We start from the raw sequence: 17969 nt of genomic DNA, 5'->3' as shown, positions 1-17969 counted from the left end.
CTCTGAACTCCCAGTCACCTTGGTTCGTCTTTGCTTAGAGCACTCCCTCCTTAGGGTGGGTGAAGACGGGTTGCACATCCAGAAACATCACTTGTGTTCTTCAGCCCCTGTGGTCACTGCTGAAAGCCTCATGCTCAAGTCCAAATGGTGCACTCCAAGGAAGGATAACTCCTCTCCTCCATGCCTAGCAGCAGGCTGCGAGGTCTGAGACTTGGGCTCAGGCCCTGGCACCCACAGGCCGTCCTGTAAAAGGCCCTGGGCCCTCCTGCAGTGCTGCACGGAGCTGGTGCATGTTCCTAGGTCTGAGGTGTGCTCTTCCCAACTTCTGTTCAGTGACATGAAGCTGGTAGCTTGAAATCGGCCGTGGTGGAAATATTTACAGCTCAGAAATTGGTGAGCACTGCAACCAGGACCTCCGTCCCTTTCCCACCCTGAGGATAGACTGCTGAACTTTTATCTGAACACACCGCATCTCCCAGCACGCCTTTCCTTCCGCTTTGAGAAGCCTCTGTCTTGGGAGGGGTAAAGGTGAGGGGTTTGAGCCTCTTTCTGCCCAAACCAGAGTCCTTGCCCATCCGAAAAGGGCAGGGGCTTTGTGCCCAGAACCCAGACCTTAGAAAAAAAAAAGAAGCTTTCCAACTTTTCCTTTGGGACAAACCTCGGGAGGCAGAACCCTGCCTGCTTTCTTGAGAGGAGAAAGGGGAGAGTCCTCTCATTTCGCTTTCCAGAACTTTCTCTTTCAGATGAATCTTCAGTATCGCAACTCACAACTCATTTATGATTAGTTGTGATTTATGTCGAGTAGATGAATAAGGCAAGGGATGAACAGACGGACAGGTGGATGGACGCTAGGCCTTCACCACTCCGTGGGCAGCTGGGCAGTGCTCTCAGCCTCCTCTGACTCTCTGCCCTGCCCCCACGTGCACGCCCCCCACTGCCCAGCCTTGCTGCAGCTCTGCCCTGACCCCCTGTATCGGCGAGCTCTTTATGTAAACGAGCACTGCATGTTCCGTCTGGAGGCTTGCTACAAGGAAGTTTTCATTTTCAGATATTTATGCCTTAAACTAAAGGCCAAATACTGTGGGTTCCTGTCTCCTGGTGGCATCATTAGTAGTTTTCAGGAGCTGCATTCTGTAAGTGAATCTGCCAGCTTGTCACCGGCGCCTTCTAAGCTACTGACACTTGAAGAAATGCCCAGAATAACTCCAGCCAGCCAGCAGTATATAATCAGGGAGACAGAGCCCAGACACATGAATTTATGGAGAACAGTGGCGATCTTATCAATAAAATCCCAGCAGTAACCAAGCAGACTACCCCCTCCTCAGCACTCTCGTGCAGGAGGTAATCACACAGCTGTCAGTGCTTCCACGTTGCAGAGGGGCACACTGAGACACGGGAAAATTATCCACACTATATAGGTAAGTGACAGTCACGTGACTATGTGACTATATGCAAAGGGAAGAAGTGAAGTTGGGGACAGAGACTCATTCATTCATTCATGCATTGATTCAAACAGGCCTCGATGGATCCCTATGTGCCAAGCTCTTTGCCAGGGAGGGGACAGATACAAAGGCTCATGAAACAGGACTCCTGTTCCCAAAGAACCCTGAGTCTGCAGGAAGAAGCAGACATTAAGGCAAGCAATTTCCATTTTATATGCACAGGGTCCCCAGGTACAGCTGATCAGGTGTTTCACTGCACAGATGTGCTCATGAAGGGGGGCGGGGGACCTGAAATCTCGTCCTCACTCTGCTTGCTGAGCCCGTGCCCTGGTCCTCGGGCACCTGCAGGAAAGGAGCCTTTTCGTTGTGGAAGCTCGCCGTGGCCGCTGGACCCCAGCTCCACATCGATATGGCATTGCTCCCTGTGAACCATTCCAGTGACTAATCACAGTCAGGGATGCTCGGTGTCATGGCAGCCACCTGAGCTGGGCTCCAAACTCAGCCCCATCACGGAGTCCCTGGGCCTGTCCCCTCCCTGGGCCTCCGTCTCCCATCTGCAGCGGGAGGCGGGCAGAATGAGGGGAAGCGTCTGGGAAACAGAAGTGACAGGAGATAACTGTAAACATAAGAGACTTTTATAAAAATTGTCTCTCGCGGCTGTGGGGATGCACAAGCCCGAATTCCACAGGGCAGGCTGCAAGCCGGGACTGCCAATGTAGGATTTCAGCCATTTCCCCAGGAGAAGCTGGCTGGCTGACGCAGGAATGGAAATTCTCCCTTCTAACTGCTGACATCATCACTTCTCCCTGTAAGGACTCAGGTGATTGGAAGAGACGTCTCTTGTTGCTGAAGGCAATCTCCTAGGTGGACCATGGATGTAATCAGCCATAGATGCAATCAGCTTACTGGTGAGTTCAGTCCACGACATGACCTCGCAGTAACAGTCAGGCCAGTGTTTGCTTCACCAAACAACTGGCCAAGTGGCCAGATGAACCTAAAGCCATCACAGGTCCTTCCAGCACCTATAGTCTAGATGAGCGCAGCTCCTGTAGAGCACAGGAGAGGGCTGGTCCTCCTTTACACCTGGGGGCTAGGTGATAAGCGGAGAGAAATGTGAGTGAAGGTGGGATAATTTAATCGAAGGCACTTCAGGCAAGTCGAGTCTGGAATGTTTAATCAGGACAGAAGGGTGACCTGTGCACCAGTGCCCAAAGGGTACAGTAGGTCACAGCCTAGGGCTGGAGCCCATCCCGTGGGCCAGTGGGCTGGGAGGCCCGAGCGGTGGCAGTCGGCAGGCAGAGACCAGCAGGGGCCTAGGGCAGACTCCAGCTGTGGGCTCCAGAGTCTTTTAGATTTCTCCCCAGGGCAAGCAGTAGGCATTAAGATGGGATTGGGCCAGCACCGAGCACAGGGGTGGGACGCAGAGACTTGGGGTGCAGTCTGCCCGGGCCTTTCCTGGGTTCCAACAGTGACGGACCTCAAAGGACCTGGCCTGCAGGGACCTCAGACCCCAGCTCAGGAGCCTGTGTGTGTGGGGGGAGCCCCAGTGAACCCACCTGCCAAGAGGAGCCACAGATGCAGAGTCTGAGAACAGGAGGTGAGGATGGAAACTGTCCACAACGGAGGCAGTGTCGCTGACGTGTGGCGCTGTGGGCAGAGCTGGGGTCATTGCGGCTGGACGTCTGCGGTCAGTGTCAACCCTAACGCTCCCTAGGGGGTGACTTTGGACAAACGACCAACCCTCTCGGAAGTCTCAGATGCTCACCCATAAAGCGGGTGATGACAGTCTCCACTTAGAGGTACTGGATGGGGGATCCTAGCGCAGGGCCCGGGTCACAGCAGATTTTAATCAAAGACAGCTTCTAATTAGCTGATCTGATAGGGCTAAGGTAAATCAGACTCCTGGGCGAAGGATGAGAGGGCCCATATTTTCAAACGTCAACCTCTGTGAGAGACCAAAGGGAGAGATGTTCATCTAGTGCAAAATTTATATTTTGGGTAGCGCGTTATCTAATTTAACTTGCACGATTGGTTCACTAGAACACCATAGTTACGCGGAATCTTGAACAGGGTGTGAAATCTTGTGGGTTTGTCCAGGTTTAATGTGATGCCCTGATAAATCCCAGAGTAATTTGGACAGAGAATAAAAAAAGTACTTGCAAAGTCCCCTTGGGGGAAATATTAAACCTCCCCCCTTGGGGAATTCCTGATATTCTCACAAGTAATGGGGACAACCAATTCAATAGGCTGAGCCCTTCCACTTGGGACTTGCCCCTATGTAGCTTATTCCTGCAAAGGAGAGGCTAAGCCTATTGATAATTATGCTTAAGAATCATCCCTGGAGAGCCTCATTTGTTGCTCAGATGTGGCCTCTCTCTCTCAGCCAATTTGGCAGGTGAACTCACCGCCCTCCCCCTTGTGTAGGACATGACTCCCAGGGGTGTAAATCTCCCTGCCAACATTGGACAGAAGGCTTAGGATGAGCTGGGACCTGGCATCAAGGGACTGCGAAAGCCTTCTTGACCACAAGGGGGAAAAGAGAAATGGGACAAAATGTTTCAGTGGCTGAGAGATTTCAAACAGTCAAGAGGTTATCCTAGAGGTTATTCTTATGCATTATATAGATATCTCTTTGTAGTTCATGGTGTATTGGAGTGGCTGGAGGGAAGTACCTGAAACTGTTGAGCTGTGTTCCAGTAGCCTTGATTCTTGAAAATGGTTGTATAACTATATAACTTCTACAATGTGACTGTGCTTGTGAAAACCTTGTGTCTGATGCTCCATTTATCCAGTATATTGAAAGATGAGTGAAAAAAAAATAAGGATAAATAATAGGGGGCAATAAAGGGTAAAAAATTGGATAGAAATACTGTGGGTCAATGAAAGGGAGGGCTAAGGGGTATGGGATGCATGAGTATGAGTTCTTTCTTTCTGGAGTGATGCAAATGTTCTAAAAATGATTGTGGTGAAGAATACACAGCCATGTGATGACATTGTGAGCCACTGATTGTGTGATGTGGTTGGACTGTACATGTGGATGTTTCTCAATAAAAATATTTTAAAAATGACAGCTTCAACTAATGTAAGCAAAACGTGCTAGCCTGTAGTGCAGGTGTGAATAAGAAGCAACTTTCCAGCAAGGTGAGAGGGGACGTCCCACCTGCTCCGCGGTTTGTTAAAACGCTTCCTTCTTCCGCACATGTGGGTACAGGGACTCGACGCCCCCTCCTGTGACTCCTTCCTGTACTAGAAAGAATTCTTAGTGAGCCCGTCGCTGAGCTTGTCTTCTAGAGACAGTGACAAGCTGTACCCAGGGTAGCTGGAGATGGGATTTCTATGTTGGTTGTTGACGGTGTCAAGTAGGTACTGGCGATATGCTGTCAGATTGGGATTGGGCAGAAAGGACAGGAGATGCGAGCTGAGGCAGGCGCCTCGTGCCTTTGTGAGGGGCACATCACGAAGTGGCATGTACCGGTATGTCCGGGCGATGATCAGGCAGAGAGAGTGCCATTAGTGATGGGAGAGGAGCACGCGGCAGCCACAGCGGTGGGAGCTGCTGGCGGAAGTTAACCGCTGTCCTCACACTGCGCTGTTGAATGAGCATCTCTGCTTTCCCCATCCCCTTTTGCTTCTACCCATTATAGTTTCTACTTATCGATCCGGTATGGAGCTATGAAACCAGGGCATGTGGGCTCCTATTGACACTCTGCACAGCCTTCCCTGCCTGGCCTCAGACTGGGGTGTGTCCCCTCATCACATCCCCACCGAGTTCCTTAGCTCACGTTCCATGTGAAATTACTTCATCATCTCGGCAGTGATTTGTCTGATGTCTTCTCCACCTGGCCTTAAGCTCCCTGAAGGCAGATCACGTCTCCCTGATGTACCCCAGTGCTTAGAAGGATGCTTAGTCCGTAGCAGGCACCCAGCCATGATGCAGCTTCTCCTTATAGGAGGAGCAGAACTTCACTCGGAGGAGATGGCAAGTGGTCCAGCCACTCTGGGGGCGGGACAAGCACGGATGGGAGGAAGGTTGGAAGGTGCCAGCCCTTTCCACATGCTTCCAGGGTGGGAAGCCCAGGACCTCACCCGCAGAGATCACTAGGAATGCATGGATGGCACGAGTAAATTTAGTTACGGCTCTTCTGTTCTGAGCAGTTCCTCTGCATGGCTCGCTTGAGTGTTATTGACTCAGATAGAGCGTTATTGACTCAGACACAAACCGAGAGGCAAGAGTGCAGCCAAGCTGGACTGGACACTTATTGCTTATAGATGTTCTGCTGTCCCAGTGGGGAGAACCCTGGGGCTCTGGACCTATGATGGGAGGTCACATGGGAGCCCAGAGATGAAAGATGAGACCCTGGCTTGGGCTGGGAACGGTCTCTGGATGTCGAACCCCACCTCTAGGCACCTGGGCTGATGGGGGTTTCCCTGCCTCAAATCTGAATTGGTCCAAGGCTTGGGGCCCGTCCTGGCTGAACCCACAGGAGGGCACCTGAAGTGAGTGGACTGACAAGGATATGTCTTACTAGGGCAGGAACCAGCCCTCAGTGTAGGCGGCAGGGGAGGCAGGCTCTAAACGATGGCGAGGAGGATGATGCGGTGACCCAGTGCTGTGACATGTATGGTTTTGAGCAAATGGTGCTTTTTTTTTAAAAGTATTTTTATTATAAACAATGAGCAAACATGCAAACATTTTTGACATACAAACATTCTTGACATGGTGTACAATCAGTGGCTCACAATATCGTCACATAGTTGTGTATTCATCACCATGATCATTTTTTTGAACATTTGTATCTCTCCAGCAAAAGAAAGAAAAAAGAGAAAACTCATACATGCCACACCCTTTACCCCTCCCTCTCACTGACCACTAGTATTTCAATCTATTCAATTTATTTTAACCTTTGTTCCCCCTATTATTTGTTTATTTCTTATCCATAGTTTTTACTCGTCTGTCCATACTGTAGATAAAAGGAGCATCAGACACAAGGTTTTCACAATCACACAGTCACTTTGAGAAAGCTGTATCATTACACAAACATCTTCAAGAAACTGGCTACTGGAACACAGCTCTGCAGTTTCAGGTATTTCCCTCTAGCCTCTCTAATACACCATAAACTAAAAAGGGGATATCCATATAATGCATAAAAATAGCCTCCAGGATAACCTCTCAACTCTGTTTGAAATCTCTCAGCCACTGGCACTTTAGTTTGTCTCGTTTCTCTCTTTCCCCTTTCAGTCGAGAAATTTTTCTCAATCCCTTGATATTGAGTCAACTGGTGTGTTTTAATCCATCTCCTTTCCTGCCCCAGGAAGGGGCCTTTGCACATGCTGTTGTCACTGCCTGATTTCCCTCTTCCTTCCTTCTCCCCGTCTTTGCATGACCACCTCTGCTTTGTCCTATCAGCCTCAGCTTATTTGCCACTCTCCAGAAAGGCTTTCTCTGGTCCCCCTGTTAACAGCTGGTCTTTCCCATCTCCCCCTTTCTCTTTCAGTCCCTTTATGTGGTTTTCATGACATGTATTAGAATTTGTAGGCATTTTTCTTATTTGTCTGTTTACTTGTATCTAAAAAACTCTGTTTTTCCCAATAAAGCTCCACAAGGACAAGGATGAGGACAGGGTCTGTCCTATCACCAGTGGCCCCTCCCTGCCTTGCGCCAGGCCAGCACCTGAGCAGGTAGCCTTCGATGCTGGGAGGGTGTCTGGTTGATTGGATGAAGCATTGTGTAACGGGTCTGAGCATCCCGTGAATACCGCTGCCCGGGAGCTACGTTTGAATGCAGCTTACTCACTGCCTGGGTCTCTAAGACGGCCGTGTCTGTGTGCTGACTTTTTACCTGCCTTCAACCTGCTCAGTGGACCCTCTTTGCATTGTCTCATGTCATCAGTGCTTATAACTTATGGTAAGAATCATACTTTCCTTGAGGATTTAAAGCAAAAATGGTGTACACAGCAGGCTAGACACATTACCTTTGTGTATTTTCCAGAAGACAGCACGGTGCTACCAGTTGCAGCAAAGCTGCTGCAATCAATCAGTGTTTTCTCCTCATCAGGATGGATTTCGTGCACAGGCTTATCATTAGCAAGGCCTGACGGTTAGCCTCGGTGCCCCTCGGGCTTGGGACCATATTCTGGGAGCACTGTGTGCCAGTCTGAAAGGATTATGTATCCTACAGAAGCCAGACTTTAATCCTGGTCCAGTCTATCCAACACTGCAGGTTGGAATCTTCTGACTGGATTATCTCCCTGGAGATGTGGCTCTCCCGATTGTAGATATTAACCTTGATTAGAGGGAGATGTGACTCCATCCATTCCAGGTGGAATCCTTTAAAAGAGGAAGCCTTTTGGAAAAATCCAGGAATCAGAGCGCCCATGCAGCCAGAGATCTTTGGAGATGAAGAAGGAATTCACCCCCGGGGGAGCTTCATGAAACAAGAAGCCTGGGCAGAGAGCTAGCAGACGTTGCCATGTTCACCATGTGCCTTTCCAGCTGAGAGAGAAAACTTGAACTTCATCACCCTTTCTTGGGCCTTAGAACTGTGGACTTGCAACTCAATAAATTCTCCTTTTTAAAAGCTGTTCTGCTTCTGGTATATTGCATTCTGGCAGCTAGCAAACCAGAACACCTGTGGCAAGTGAGAATGCTGCCCTGCGTGGACAAAGCCACAGCTAGACTGAACAGAACTTTTACTGCAAATTAGAGAAAAGGGACCCCTGTGGGTGGATGCAGTACTGTGTAAGGTTTGGCAAATCGAGAGTTGGCTGGATTTCAGGCCCCTCTTTCCCCTGTGGCTGGGTGCCTTTGTGTAGTAAACAAACCGCACCACTGTACATGGTGGCCCTAAAAGGACAGTTCTCTAGGGCAGGGAAGCTTTCCCTTTGCCTTGGTAGTTAGATCCCAATGCTGCCCACCAGACAGGACTTCCTCTAATGAGGCATTGCTTCCCTCAACCAAATCAATGGTTGGAAAATATCACTTGGATGGGCAATGGGGTTGGGGAGAATAGTTATCAGTTATCTGGGGCTTGCCAGCTCTGGGCTTGGTGCTGGGGTTGACCAATATGGATATGATTGAGAAGGGGATGGACAGGCAGATAAAGTGGAGTCAATTCTCACAAGGAAATGAGGCAAACATGCAGGAGCAGAAAGGGCAGCCCATGACCATGCCTGAGGAGTCGTGAGTGGCTTCTCTGAGGACATACTCTATGACTTGGGGCCCTAGAGGGAAGGGCGTTGCAGTCAGGGGAACAGCAGCTGCAAAGGCGCAGAGCTCTGAGACTGTGTAGATGGGTGAGAAACAGAACCTGTTTAGGATCCCACCCACCCAACTCCTATCCCCCTAGGGCAGTCAGGGGCCACCTCTCCTGTGAGCCTGTCCTTACGCCTTGTTCTGGTTGCTAGCTGCTAAAATGCAGTATACCAGGAATGGAATTACTTCTAAAAAGAGGAATTTATTTAGTTGCAAGTTTACATGTTCTAAGGTTGTGAATATGTTCAAGTTAAAGCAAGTTTATAGAAATGTCCAATCTAAGGCATCAGGAAAAGATACCTTGGTTCAGAAGGTCGATGAAGTTCAGGGTCTCTCTCTCAAGTGGAAGGGCACATGGCGAACACGGTCAGGGTTACTTTCTCATTTGGAAGGGCACATGGTGAGCACGGTGTCATCTGCTAGTTTCCTCTCCAGGCTTCTTGTTTAGGGAAGCTCCCCTGGGGCCATTTTCCTTCTTCATCTCCAAAGGTCTCTGGCTGTGCAGGCTCTGGTAGTGACTTGTGGGTATCTAGTCATTCTCAAGCTTTCTCCAACATGCTTCCTCTTTTAAAGGTTCCAGTAAACTAATCAAGACCCACCTGCAATGGGTGGAGTCACATCTCCTTCTAATGAAAGGTGAAGACCCATAATTGGGTGAGTCACATCTCCGTGGAGATAACTTAATCAAGTTTCCAACATACAACACTGAATAGGATTGAAAGAAATGGCTGCTCCCACAAGATTGATTAGTATTAAAACTTGGCTTTTCTAGAGTACATAAATCCTTTCAAACTGGTACACTCCCCCAGGCCCCTTTCCTTAAGCCTCCTTGTGCACATTCATCTCTTGCAGTGCTTGTCACCTTGTACTGTTGTCATTTACACTCCTGGTCTCCTACAAGAGCTCCATCTCTCTGAGGGCTGGAGCCACCCCTGCTTCACCTTTGCATCCTCCCATCTCACACAGCCTGGTGCACTCAAGAGAGGTTTGTGAAGCGGAAGAATGAACAGTGTGCCCAAGGAAGTATTGGAGAAGTGGGTTTGAAAGTAAGGCTGGGTCTCATTTACTAGGCAGGGGGGCTGGGGTACGGGCATTGGGAGCCAATGCCAATTTTGGATGGAGGAGACATCTTGGTCAAGATCACACCAGTTCTGGGGTGGGTAGACCCCATTCCAGACTTCGGGAGCTTCTGCTTGATCTGACGTCCATTCTCAGGCTCTTTGGAGCACCTGCATTTACTGGTCTCCCCTTTGTGGAGACTTCTGATTGTCTTGGTCCCTGGGCTGGAGAGGTCCTACGGCTGATGGCCATGGAGTCACATGCAACAACCTGGCTCGGCTCTTCAGCTGCCTATAAAGCTCCAGGCATTTCCAGAGCATTAAGTGGATCCCCCTGCTTGGACCTCCGGGCTGTTCTCAACCCAATAGTGCCTTCTGGCTGCAGAAACTGTAGTTAGAAGTTGTGGTAGGTCGTTACTTTGATGACTGCCAAAGAACCATGCCTTGTGCAGTATTTCTGTCCTTGGGGAACTCTCCCACGTTGACTCTGAGCCTGACTCTGTGACTTGCGTTAGCCAGTGGGATCTTAGCACCCGTGACACAAGGAGAGACTTGATAAGTGCTTGTACATAGAGCTTTTCCTCTTGCAACCTGATCACCCATGTTGTAAGGAAGATCCAGGCCTTCCTGCTGGAGAGAGAGTCATATGGAGAAACTCTGGAGGGTGGAACAACACGGGGGGAAAGAGAGAAACCATGTGGAGCACTGAGCCATGGGACGCTCAGCTGAACACAGTGGAGGGAGAGACCCCAGCTGTGAACATGTGAGCAGAAGAACCAGCCACGTGCATCCTGTCTGAATTCCTGACCTTCACTCTTCTTTTTTTTTAATTTTTAAAATAAGTTTTATTAGCAAAGTTGTAGGTTTACAGAAAAATCATGCAGAAAATATAGAGCTGACATATTTGTTAATACTTTGCATTAGTGTGGTACCTTTGTAGACGCTGATGAAAGAATATTATAATTGTACTGTTAATTGTAGCCCAAAGTTCACAGTAGGGTTCCCTGTTTGTGCTGTATGACTGTCCTGCGTTTGTTTTTTCATTCTATTGACATATATACCACCTAAAATTTCCCCTTTTCATCACACTTACCACCACATAATGTATTAACTTAACAAAAAATTTACTTTTAAATACCTAAGCATTTAACAGGGTCTTTTTTTTTTTTTTTTTTTTTTTTGCATGGGCAGGCACCAAGAATCAAACCCGGGTCTCTGGCATGTCAGGCGAGAACTCTGCCTGCTGAGCCATCGTGACCTACCCAATACCCAAGCATTAAAAAAAAAGCCAGTGAACAAAACCCCTAGAATCTGGGAACCGGGTAAGTCAGGCAGGAAACTAGAGGCTTAGAGGGAACATCCCCACAACCGCCTTGTAGTCACTCTCCTTGCTTAATAGGTAATATGGCTCATTCTGTCTGCTCTTCCTTCCTAAAATTTATGTTTTTGTTTCCTCTAACACCTGGAACACACCAGGCATGTGCACTGAATGTCATGAGCAACCTGTATTAGTACACGCTAACCCGCAGATTTTTTTAACTTCTTTTTCTTTTTTATGAAAAATTACGTACATATGAAAAAACAATAAATTTCAAAGCACAGCACAATAAACAGTTGTGGAACAGATTTCAGAGTTTTTAAGGGTTACGATTCCACAATTTTTACTTCTAGCTGCTCTAAGATACTGGAGACTAAAAGAAATATCAATTTAATGATTCAGCAATCATCTTCATTTGTTAAAATCTACCTTTTCTGTATAACTCCACCATCACCTTTGATCTTTCCACCCCTGTCTTTAGGGGTGCTTAGGTTATGGTCAGTCTAATTTTTTCATGTTGGACGGGCTGTCAGTAATATGGGGTAGGGAAATGGAAGTAGCTGATGTTCTAGAGAGGCTGGGTCTTCTAGGCTTGAGGACTTATCTGGACCAGGGACCCATCTGCAGGTTGTAGGTTTCTGGAAAGTTACTCTAGTGCATGGAACTCTTGTGGAATCTTATATATTGCCCTAGGTGTTCTTGAGGATTGGCTGGAAAGGTCCTGGCTGGGGGTTGGCAGGTGATGATAGGTAGCAAGGTCTACCTGAAGCTTACATTGGAGTGACCTCCAGAGTAACTTCTCGACTCTATTTGAACTCTCTCAGCCACTGATAACTTATTTGTTACACTTCTTTTCCCCACTTTGGTAAGGATGGAGTTGTTGATCCCGTGGTGCTAGGGCCAGACTCATCCCTGGGACTCATCTCCCATGTCGCCAGGGAAACTTTCACTCCTGAATGTCATGTCCCACTTAGGGGGGAATAACCTGCAGATTTTATAATAGGTGTAGCTTTTCTCAGAAAATGATAGTCCTGTGTTCTAGTTTGCTAGCTGCTGGAATGCAACACACCAGAGACGGATTGGCTTTCAATAAAAGGGGATTTATTTAGTTAATGTATAGTTCTTCAGAGGAAAGGCAGCTAACTTTCATCTGAGGTTCTTTCTTTCGTGGGAAGGCACAGGATGGTCTCTGCTGGCCTTCTCTCCAGGCCTCTAAGTTCCAATAACTTTCCCTGGGGTTGTTCCTTTATGCATCTCCAAAGGCCTGGGCTGAGCTGCGAGTGCTGAGATGAGGTATGCTGAACTGCTTGGGCTGTGCTACATTGTGTTCTCTTATTTAAGTATCAGCCGATTAAATCAAACATCATTCATCACAGCAGGCACACCTCCTAGCCAACTGCAGATGTAATCAGCAACAGATGAGGTTCATATACCATTGGCTCATGTCCACAGCAACAAAACTAGGCACCTGTCATGGTCAGGTTCATGTGTCAACTTGGCCAAGTGGTTGTACCTGTTTGTCTGGTTGGGCAAGTGCTGGTCTGTCTGTTGCAATGAGGACATTTCATAGAATTAAATCATGATCACGTCAGCTGCCTCCACAGCTGATTCCATTTGTTATCAGCCAAAGGGGAGTGTCTTTTGCAATGAGTGATGCTCAATCTAATCACTGGAAGCCTTTTAAGGAGGCTTCAGAAGAGACAGGCTCTTTTCCTGCTTCAGCTGATAAGCCTCTCCTGTGGAGTTCGTCCAGACCCTCCATCGGAATCGTCGGCTCCACAGCCTGCCCTGCGGAGTTTGGACTCTGCATTCCTGTGATCACGTGAGACACTTTTATAAATTTTATATTGGCAAGTGTTCCCTGTTGATTCTGTTTCTCTAGAGAACCCTAATTAATACAGCACCTTCACCTGGCCACATTGACACCTGAACCTAAGTACCACACCTGTAACTTGTTTAGGGAACAGTATATCATGGTACACTGAACTGCAGTGCACAGTTTTTATAACTTATCAATTCTAAGTTGAAAAATGTATTTTGTTTGATTCTTTTAACAATGTGTGGGGTTGTTAGACTAGATTTTATTTGCATTTTATAGGTAATATAGACACACTATTCCCATAAATAGTACCACACAGATTTGGGACATAAACCTTTGACTTCCATCCTCCTAAGTGCTTCTTTTCGTGGTTTTATATACATAATTTTAAGGTCATCTGATTTTGTAATGCTTTACAGTGTAAGTAACATCTATAGCAAATCTATTCCTGGCGTGTTGACTCTTAAGCCAATCAATCTATTTAACGACCTCCAAACCTGGCACACTTTTAGGCATTGTTATACCTCTAATTCAGTGTCATAGCTATGTCTGAGGGCCCCAAGAGCCAAAGTTGCAGCAAAAGTGATCTTAAAGGATAAGGGAACACAATGGTCAAGCATGTTTTCAAGTCTTGATTTTCAAGTCTCATCAACATCTTAGATGGGAAGTTAAGGCAATTATGTGATGGGAGCACAGGAAAGCTCTGGGGGTGAACACAAGCAGGACAGACCCTATTTTCAGTTGTAAGGTCCCCAGGAGGCCTGTGGCTGGTGAACATCATCATTGCCGGCACGGCCGAGGGCAACACTTCCGGACTCCAGAATATGCAAGAAAAAGGGCAAAAGCACAAAAAAGGATTGAACTAAATCAGTGCCTAGGGCTTAAAAGGCGAAACAGTGCTGATTTGTTCCATACCAAGCCAAGAAAATGGTTCACTCCTTCATGTCCAGGTTTTATACAGACAGCTGACCACCAAGGAAGCTCGAAAACTCCATCCCAAAGCCCAGGGGAGCCAAGTGGTGGACATTCCCCAGTGTTATGGATGGTGCAGGGGCCTTAGCAGTCCACCTCCATGTTCTTACTATGAAACACCCACTTGGCTTGAAGGGGAAAAGCTACCTTTATAGCAGGACATGGAACCAGAGACAAGCAAGGCATAGGGTGTGGGTGACAGTGACGGTAAAGCAGGAATTCTTCACATTGGGTGCCTAGGTCCCTAAGAATAAGAGTCTATAAAAACCCTAAAACTCCAGGCAAAATTGTGAGTGCATTTATGTTTTGCTGGGAAAGTTGTCCTTACCTTCTCATAGATCGACAGAGCCTGTACCCCAATAGGTTAAACTCTTAGAGGAAAAGACTCAGGTGGTTGCAGACTAAGAGAAGGAAGTCACCAGATTGCAGTCTCAGAGCCAGCTCACTTAGAGCTCTCAAAGATTTTAGAGAAAGGCTGAAACAGACTCACAGCAGAGACGCTAAGCACTCATCTTTGTGTTCTAACTGTATTTCAAGTTCTTTCCAAAACAAGGCTGTAGGAATTGGGGTTCATGTATGCCTGGAACTTGGTCCCTCGCTGCAGGGAGTCAGGAGCCTGGTACACATGCTTGGACATCCACCTACATTCAACCCAGGACAATGTGACAGCAGAACTCCCTCCTCCGTGGCAACTCTGTGTCCTCTGTTGATTCCAGAAGAGGTAGTGGCCACCTGGAAAGATATGCTGGAACTTTCCCTCCGAACCTGGCTGTGATACGAGAGGTGCCTGCGGTGCACATCACCCACTGTCTTTTCCCTGATCCTTCCCCTCCAGTTTGTGAAGATAGAGCAGAAAAGAATCTTCTTTGAAGATACTTCATAACAACTCGGAAGACAAACATATGGCTCCAATGCAATGTGCTTTCCGAGATTCTGGTCTAGCTCAGCTGTCAGATGAGTTGATTGATGCTTCGCCTCGGTAGCCAGGTGAGTCCATCTCCTTGAAAAAGGCCACTTTAATCTCGGTAGCATGACAGGCCATGGAGATGTAGAATAGGCACCAGAACTGGGAGATCCTCTCAAAATCCTTCCCTAAGAAGGTGATTTCATGAATAGATCTTTAAGCAAATGACACCAAACCTCCCAGGGACTCCTTAATTACTGTGTTGTCCATCAATGGAATTTTCTTGTTCTTGATCTTGGCTTGTCCATGTTTCAGAATGAGTTCCAGGACAGACTTCAGATTTGGAAATCCCCAGGTCACATTAGGCCCCACTGTACACAGCATTTTCAGGGTTGTGTGGGTCCCTTTCACAAATACACCACTGAGAAGCTTCCTCAAGTGAAGTTTCTCATCGGTCCTTTGCACCAGTGAAACCTATGCCATTGATCCTTTGGATGTGAGTTACAAAGGCCAAGGAATGTTCATCTGGTATTTCCAAGCCACGAGGTTTCACTTCTAGCTGTTTCAGGCATATCTTGTCACGTTGCTGCCACTGAGAATCAATTAAGAATGATTTTAGTTGCTTAAACCGGAACCATTTCCCTTTCTTCTGCTTCTTTTCCAAAAGTGCTTGCCAAAGGGATCCTTCTCCTTGGCTCTTCCTCCGCCATCTTTCCACTGCTGCTGCTACTCCACCCCCTCAAACTCTTGAGCAAATGAAATGGGTTCTTGTTTTAAACTATTAAGTTTTGGGAGTTTACACAGCAATAGATAACTGAAATAACACTCTTGGCCTAGCATACCCTCATGCCATGAGTATCTTTGCAGCAACTGCTCCCTAAATTTATTGACATGCCATCTCCTTCCTCTGTAAGATGAGGGATGCTTACCCAAAGGTGTTCAACACCAAGTTTGAGGAAGTAGGGAGTTAAAGCGACGAGTTCTACCTTCCTGGATCTGGGTTTGATAGAGATGGCAAAGGTGGGTGTGCCTATCTCCTCTGGAAGGGTATTCTCCTGTTGAAAGTCTCTGTAGGCCCCCTAACAGTTTGTTTGTGGGTGCTGGCCAGCAGAGATAACCAACAGTGCTACTGAAAGCCTAGGCAGGGAGTGTGCTGAATTCCCTGTCTTGCTGTGGAGTTCTGAGCTCTCACCCATGAGCAAGAACGTGGTTCCCGACCCCATGGGAAGGCACAGGGAGCCCTGAGTCTTAGGATGGGATCCCACTGTCTGCCCTAACATTTCTGAGCTAGGAGACCTCATCAGGAGGCTCAGTTGGACCCAGGTGTTGCTCTGCTAACAATCTTATCTAGGCTGCTGAGAATCAGCTCAGAAAAGACACAGATGAGGCCGAAATCCCAGGGTCAGAAAACAACAGGATCAGTGAACAATATTAGAGATCAATCATCCTTTAGGATTTTTCAGTGAGTTCCACAGTTATTTGTGTGCAGAAATCATCACTGAATGAAAATGCCACGTCTGAGCGATGGATTTTGTATCCAGTGGTAAATGCATATCCAAACCACAGGGGAAAAGTTTTAATTTCCATAAAAATGAGCAAAGTCTTAAAATTTCTCCCCATCCAAATTAAGATCACCAAGTAAATACATCCCCCAAGCTGATGAAGTTTACCCAGTTCAAATTTTATTAATAAAACCGAGTTTGTTTTCCCATTTTATGGGCTAAATTCTCCAGTTATGTTATTTATTCCTACCACCTTTTCTTCTTGAATCACAAAATAAATGTCAATTTCAAAAGTTAGTTGGTGAATATTCATCTCTCTCCCAAGAATATTGTGGGTGGGAGGATTTTTCCTGATTTAGAAGAGGAAAAAAATCACAATTTAAATATGAAGTACACATAAAAGAAATTGAACAAGTGTTATAAAACACTCTTTTTCTCTTTTATTCCCTTTTTATCCTCATGCTCCACTCTCGTTATCTTTCTCTCCATAGGGGACCATTCTCATATATTTAATGTGTATTGTTTTCTTTGTGTGTCTTCTTGTAAATGTGTGCTGTTGTTTTGCAGGTATCTTTAATTGTTGCTATTGGTATTATATTCTAAATCCCGTTGTTTCTCATTTTTTTTCACTCGGCACAATGTTTCTAAGCTCTAGCCATGCTGCAGAACAGACATCTGATCTGTTGATTTCATCTGCCATAGAGCACTCTATGGTGTCCATCCTTGGTATTTCGTCTATTAATTCTGCCAGGAATGGACTCTCAGATGGTCTCTGACTCCTGACTACTTCAAACAACTCTGTGATGGACATTCTCTTTCATGTTTCCTTACAAATCTGCTAAGTACAAATGTTCATGCATTTTATTCACTGATAATGGTGCATATATACATGCTTTTATTTGGTGCAAAGAGACCTAGTATACACACAGATTTCTAATACTGAGCTTTGAGTTCTTAGACCATCCCTTCATTTTCATAATGCAAATGTTCAGAAAGTTCAAACAGATAACACTGTGACATTGAAAAACATAGAGATCGTTTTAGGAACAAATTATTTCCTCCAGCAGTACATAACCCTGTGAGGAGAAAAACATGTTAAAACATCAAATCTGTTGTACTCATTCAAAACAAACTCACACTCACAGTAAAATCCCCCAAGGTCTGTACAATTAGAGTGCATTTTTCTGGTTGAACAATATTATGATTTGTTTGAGGGGCCACGAAATCACTGAACAAATGGATCCTACAGGCCCTCATTTGCCAGCACATGGTCCCTGTTCTCGCACAGTCTGCTTCTGAAACAACAGCATTCTTCGTTCTCTTTTCAGTTTTAACTCCTACTTGAAAGGGAAAAAGTTTGGTGCTGCTACAGATTTGGAGTGGCTTTCAACCTGCCCATTTTCCCTGTGGGAAGTTCCTCTCACACGGCGTGCCTCCTCTCTTACCCGTCAAAACACCCAACAGGTTCAAATGATGCATCTTCAAGGTGCTCTTTCGTTCTTTTCCCAGGGCCTGACAATTTTTTTGGATGTGACAGCTCCCCATTTAGTAGCAGCTTGCAGCCCGAGTTAGAGACCTGTCTATCTGCTTGTGAGCCATTGGCCATTCCCTGGTCCCCTCGGCAAATGGGCAATCTTTTCCCTTGAGTCTAGTGGGTATCCTTTTTCTATGACCTATTTCTCTCCCTTGCCAAGGACTCAAAT

General features: G+C 46.7%; 1 pseudogene; it reads right to left on the bottom strand.

Moving 5' to 3' along the window:
* Positions 1 to 14798: 14798 nt before the first annotated feature.
* On the bottom strand, positions 14799 to 15987 carry LOC143655523 (ribosomal protein uL30-like pseudogene; annotated as a pseudogene).
* Between the last annotated feature and the right edge of the window lie 1982 nt (positions 15988 to 17969).

The sequence above is a fragment of the Tamandua tetradactyla genome, chromosome 14 (assembly GCF_023851605.1).
Source record: "Tamandua tetradactyla isolate mTamTet1 chromosome 14, mTamTet1.pri, whole genome shotgun sequence".
Taxonomy (NCBI): domain Eukaryota; kingdom Metazoa; phylum Chordata; class Mammalia; order Pilosa; family Myrmecophagidae; genus Tamandua; species Tamandua tetradactyla.
The sequence above is the reverse complement of the archived record's forward strand: the minus strand, read 5'-3'. Positions and strand labels throughout refer to the sequence as shown.